Genomic DNA, 6,740 nt, shown 5'->3' with positions numbered 1-6,740 from the left:
TTACATTCCCAACTGAGAGTTGCCTCTCAAATCTCTAGAGGTTTTAACATGCTCATACATGCTTTGTTATGTATATAGTTGTTTAGCTAAACCTTTAGATAAAATCTTACTATGAGTTATAAAATTAGTGACGTTGGAGCCTTTGCCTTAGAATTAAATGATAATTCTGGCCTTTAAAAAATTAATATTGTTTCCATTCACTTTTTTACATCCTAGTGTTATATTTATCCAGACAATACTGGATACTACTAAGAGAAGAAAATCGTTCTAACTAAAATTGAATGCAGATGTGCTTAAGAAATAGTTGGCCAGCAAGTTCTTGCTAAATGTGATACAATACATTATTATGCTTTAAATGGTTGACTAAATAAGACTGACATGTTCCTGGGTTTATCAACAGGTGGTATGTTGTCTTTTAGTAAATATTCAGTATTACCCACATTCTTTTCCCCCCCTGTTGCTGGCTTCTTAATCTTTTACTTCCATAATGGCCTTAATGGTAAAGATTTCTTTTGGCTTTATTTGTGTTTGCCTCTGTTAAAGCAGTATCATTTTGCTTTCAGCAGTTTTCCATTCTGTTGAAGTTTACCAGAAGTCTGGTAAAATTTTCAATCATTGATCTAGTATTAAAAAGTACCAGACATAGAACAGATTTAAAGCTTTTGTACTATTTCATGAGAACACTGATGAGCACTTTGGGATACGGTCTGCCAACCACCTGTGTATCCATTCAATGATATTGTTATCTAGCCCACTGAGACCAGTTTATCAACCAAAATATAATAAAGTATTGAGTCACACCACCTGCTGAAATTAAGATACTGTATATGTTTCAAAAGTGTTTAGAAACCACTAAGTCAAATAGGTTAGGCTGAAGATGCTCTTGAGTTAAGTTTGACTCCTGGATATTTCATGGCTATATCCATGCCATTTAATTGACACCATTGCCATCTTTCTGGACCCAGGTGAATCAGTGCTATATGCTGAGATTGTAGATCAAAACTAGAGGTTTTATTTGTAATTTACAGAATCATTTACAAATCCTACCAATTGCTGCATTGTCATAAATCTGCTTATAAAAAGTCCCTTAATGTACTGTTATTCTAGTCAGGAACTGCTAACCACTATCCTATATGGTAGAAAAAACTGGCTGACCATTGGCTTGTCCTGTGCAGGAAGAAGGATAAAGATCAACAAGGTTTTTCTGAAGTATAGCAAGAACGATATGTAATTCATTTCTGCCTTAGCTTTTAGAAGATCAGATTTACAGCTGCTCTAGTGTCTTAGGATGCAGTTTATCTGGGTATGAAGGCTAGAACTGATTTAAGGTAGCTAGCTATTTCCCAACACTTCTTACCAATGGTGAACCCATGTCATGACCACTCACCAATCAGATTACTTACATGAGGCTGCTACCTCTTTTAGAAGATGGGGGCAAGATTACAGCTGAATAGTTCCACTTACCCATTAACATTCCTGCATTCTTAATTAGCACAATCTTATCTCCTTCAAATATTGCTAGAGAAAAAAAAAATCCAAATATTGTTCTTAGCATCCATCCCCAAACAAACATTACCACTATATATATTTTTTAAACTGGGCTATTGATCAGTGCTTGTGCTTAATTTCATGTTCTCTCTTAAACGCTCCTTTTTATATTTTCAGGTCCTTATTAAGTATACAGGTAGTCTTCACTTAACGACCACTTGTTTAGTGATGGTTCAGACTTATGACAGTGCTAGAAAAACCAACTTACGACTGTTGCAGTGTCCCTGTGGTCACATGATCCTGATTTGGGTGCTTGGCAACCAGTTCACGTTTATGACCTTTGAGCATCCTGTGGTCATGTGATTGCCATTTTTGACCTTCCTGGCTGGCTTCTGGCAAGCAAAATCAATTGGGAGCCACGTGATTCACTTAATGACCATGTGGTTTGCTTAATGCCAGCAGTGATTTGCTTAATGATCACCGCAATAAGGTCATAGAATCGGGTCAGATTCGCTTAATGACCGCTTTGCTTAGCAAACAAAATTCTGGTCCCAATTGTGGTTGTTAAGTGAGTACTACCTGTACAGCCTGCACTCTGAGACATCTCACATTTTTTTGTTTTGGATCACCTCACAAGAGGTAAGGGCGTGGGCACTTAACAACATGCCTTCTCAGGCTGTTCCACTTTGTATCCTTAAACGGTTGTTACTGAAATTCCTAAAGAAAAGAACTTCTGAAGGGGAATCCAGCCTGGAATGGCTGCTCTGAATCAACACATGTTAATTCCATTATTTGTCGCTTAAACTGAGATGATGTTTTTAATACACATGTTAATTCATCTATCATTATGAGGAATCTTATAAACACTATTTTTATGATTTTATGATTTTACTTCTGTAATTGTATAGTAGTTTTGAAGCCTAACAAGAAAAATTCACATATTATTGCAGTGTGAACTGACTTCATGGTGAAATTAAAAGGGACAAGCCTACCTTTGAAAAGAAGTAAAGATTTATACAATTTAGTGATGTTATTTGGTGCCATAGTAAACTTTGGAACTTGTACAAGACCCTACCAGCGGTTCATTGATTTAAGATTCCACACTTCATAGGCCTCTAATATTCTGAGACAAAAATTGCTCCACCTTGGCTAGGATTGGAACTGTCAGAAGACAAGTTTTACTACTTTTAAAAAAAATAATTATCCTATTCCCCCCAAAGATAATTTCAACGTTCATCTTAAAAATTATTCCAAGGTTGCTTTAAAATGCATCAAGTTGATAATTGTGTGTATGTTTTGATATGCACTTCGTACCTACCCTGTCTCTCTCACATAAATATGAATTAAAAATAGTTCAGATTCAAGAATCAAATAATCACTGAATCATAGAATTGGAAGGGACCTTAGAGTTACCTAGTCCAACTCCTTGCTCAGTGCAGGATCCATTAGAACAGGGTTTCTCAACCTCAGCAACTTTTAAGAAGTATGGAGTTCAACTCCCAGAATTCCCCAGCCAGCATGCTTGCTGGGGAATTCTGGGAGTAGAAGTCCATATGTCTTAAAGTTGCTGAGGTTGAGAAACACTGCATTAGAGCTTTTCATATAGCTGGCCATCCAGCCTCTGTTCGAAGACTTCCAGGCAAGGAGAATGGACCATTTCATGTATGAGTACATTTTTTCCTGCTACATTTATCCAATAAAATTGTATAAATGTGATTATATAAGCTTCTTCCTCTCCAAATTTAACAGGAAAGACAGAAGCATTTCCAAAAGAAATATGCTTATCATATTGCTTAAATGTGGATCTATAAAGAAGGTGGCATGCAAAATTCCTCATTAGTATTTTGTTCCAGGGTAAGCCCCTACATCTAAGAACAGCGACCTAAAGACAGTCCCTAAAGGACAATGAGAGAGGTCAGTTACACAGCATGCTTAAGTTCTCAACCAGGACCCCTGCCAGTCTGTGGCCAGCTAGTTAGTTTGATATACTGAAGAAATACTGTATATATATGGGGCCTTAGATATTATGCATGCTTTTGAAGTTTTTTCCCATTTTTGTTTTAAATATTTTTGTACTATGATTCAGTAACGTTATTGGGGTAGTTTATATGAAGGAAGTAGAGGTTATTGTCCCTGTTTATCAGGTTGCATATAAATTAACAGCGACATACTATTGATTCTTTTTACGATTTAATACTGAATATATTTAAGGCTGGGCCTTTGAATTTTGCTATGAATCGTAACCATTACATCCCTTCCCCCTTGCACCACTGCCCTCTTCAGAATTCAGTTTCCACTCAACTCTTCCAAAAATACATCCTTGTATATGACTCATCAAATCCATAATTATGTCAGGCCAAGCTCCCATAGTTAAAGACAAGAACAGGCATCCCGGCCCTGCTGCTACTTGGAATCTCAGGAACCAATGATGGATTGGTCAGTTATTAAGATCTGCACAGGAAGCACTTTTGAAAAAGTCAATATAGGCACTAGCCATGATCCGTAAGAGGTTTTCTTCTATGCTCACAAATTTTTCACCTCCTGTGTATTTATATTTGTGTTCCAATTTCCCAGCAAGCCGAGTAGCCAAGCATCACATAATGGGTAAATATAGCTAATGCCATTTACTCTTAACTTGTCCACACATTAAAATATAAAGAGTAAAATATAAAGAGTCCTTTCTGGTTTTCTGAAAGCATTATATTGTTTGAAATCGCTCTATTATCCAAATCAGCTGTTGCAGCATATGAAATAACAAGCATTTAGATATTACACAGGGACTTAAACCCCTCTCATTTGGTGGCAACATCACTGCAGCACATCATACTTTTTTTAAGAGCAAGGAATTTGGAAACAACCTGTTCGTAGAAAGTGTTCAAACAGTTATTCCAAGATGTTGTTGTAAACTTAATGCTTGTTTAAATTTCTGATAGATTTTGCAGCTTATCATGCATATATGATGTTTCCTGGACCCATGACCTCCCTGGCTATTTCAGTATTGCAGGCCAAATGCACACTTTTCATCACTTCCTGTGAATGTGATGCCTGAGATTCCATGAAAAAGTGCTGTAGGTGAGATACTCAAAAATACTGTTTCAGAAATAGAGATGGCGTGGAAGACACAAGGTTTATTACCTATACTGTTAAACATCTACATCAGTGTTTCTCAAAAAGATGTGTGGACTTCAACTAGCATGGCTAGGGAATTCTGGTAACTGAAGTCCACGCAAAGTTGCCAAGTTTGAGAAACACTGATCTACATCGTAAAACTGAGGGACAGAAATTGCCTGGGGAATGAATGTTGCTGACACTGTTTCTTCTCTCCAGAGACAAAAGAAGTGAAGAGTATGCTTGACCAGTGCCCGTTGGGAGCAATAAAGGGCTGGATGAAGGCTAAATGAAAAAAAAGGTTTTATTCTGAGCTCAAAACAAAGCAGCCCAAACAGGCAAAAATAAAGAAGTGCTACATTCTTCAATGACTTTTAGCTGCATTTGAAATAAAAGTTAAAATATTTTTGATGTACAGTACAGTATGTTCAATAAAAACATATGATTGCCCCAATAACTATACTTTTCAGTTGTATGTACTAAACATCTAATTACAAGCAAATCAAGTTACCTTTTATAAAGCAACAAAATGCTAAAATGTATAGTGCATATTATTGCACTGCCCCTCCAAGTTTCAACTTTTTCAACATGTGAAACCCGCCTGACACCTGGAAAAAAAAGTTTTTCTGTTATTTCAACATTCTGAAAATTCGCGGACACTACTGTTTCTCATGCTTGTTTGATGGGGTTTTAATATTGTATTATTTTTCAACATAGGCTGGCAAATAATTTTGATTTTGCGGACCCCTGGAAGGGTCTTGGGGGACCCCCAGGGTTCTTGGATCACACTTGGAGAAACACTGTCCTAAGGAGAAAGAGAAGGCACTGTACTTTTTAAAGTTACATACTGCATCCAAAGTTTCCAACTACCTAATTGGGTTTGCATAATACACTAGAATAAAATGTGATGATTGTTTTGTGATTCAGTGTGTTGTGTAAACCTGGACAATTGGCTTCATTCAATAAATCATGGTTTAATTAACCATGAAGAGCCAGATTGGGGACAAGTCACCCTGGAGAAAGGGTGTCATGTGGTCACTGAGATCATAACCAATTTGATAGCATGCATCAATCAATCAATCAATCAATCTAAAAGCATGTTGTTTGAATGCAGCCACAGTTTTGGGTTTTTTTTCCCCAACTTCAGGAAATGTTGGGAAAAAATTAAAGGAGATTGGGACTCTGAAGTGTCAGCACAGTAACTCTCTGAAAATTGACTGGAATAGGAGTAAATCTGGTATGGGAGAAAAGCCAGCAAAAGATTGATTGATTGATTGATTATGTGCCATCAAGTCATTTTCAACTCCTAGCGACCAGATACATAGTTTTTCTCCATGACAATCTGTCCCTAACCTGGTCTTTCTGGTCTTCCAACGGTCCACCCATTGCCACTATAACTGAGTCCATCCATCTTGCTGCTGGTCATCCTTGTCTTCTCTTTCCTTCCACCTTTCCCAGCATCAGAGCCTCTGCTCAAGAGCTGGGTCTTGCATAATGTGTCCAAAGTAGGATAATTTGAGCCTGCAGCAAAAGAATCAGAGGAGAAATGGGTTGGATCTGTCTGGGGACTGTGGAGAAAAAAATATCTAGAAAAAAATTCCCCAAGGCATCTCTCCAGAAGAGGCAGTTGGACAAAGGCTTATAATATTGGCTAATGCTCTATTCCAAAACCTATGACATCCACAGCACCCTTCTCCCTAGGTGACCTGCACAAGTTGGAATTATTATCAGAAGCAGGTGCCACCTAATTTAAGCAATATTTTGGGCCACTGCTGGTTAAAAAGGTTGGAAGAAATTCCAGAAGCCATACTGTGCGTGCTTTCCCTACCTTCTTGTAACAGTAAACATAAACAAGCATTACTTGCTCTAACTTTTTTCTGTCTTTATTTTAAACAAAAAGCTGTATTTTACCAAACTTTTGAATGTTGCCTCTGCTTTGCAGACTTTATAACTGTGGATTATATATCACAGCTGATGGCTTAATTTGATGGGTGAACTCCAAGAACTGTATCTTATTCAACAAAGCACAGTTAAAACAATGTAGTGTGTGAACACACCCACAACTGCCATTAAATTGCTCCAGGAATATTTCACTATAGTCACTAGAGGGCAGACTTTGCCCAGTACTTGACTGTTTATATAGT

The sequence above is a fragment of the Candoia aspera genome, chromosome 8 (genome assembly GCF_035149785.1).
Source record: "Candoia aspera isolate rCanAsp1 chromosome 8, rCanAsp1.hap2, whole genome shotgun sequence".
Taxonomy (NCBI): Eukaryota; Metazoa; Chordata; class Lepidosauria; order Squamata; family Boidae; genus Candoia; species Candoia aspera.
The sequence above is the reverse complement of the archived record's forward strand: the minus strand, read 5'-3'. Positions refer to the sequence as shown.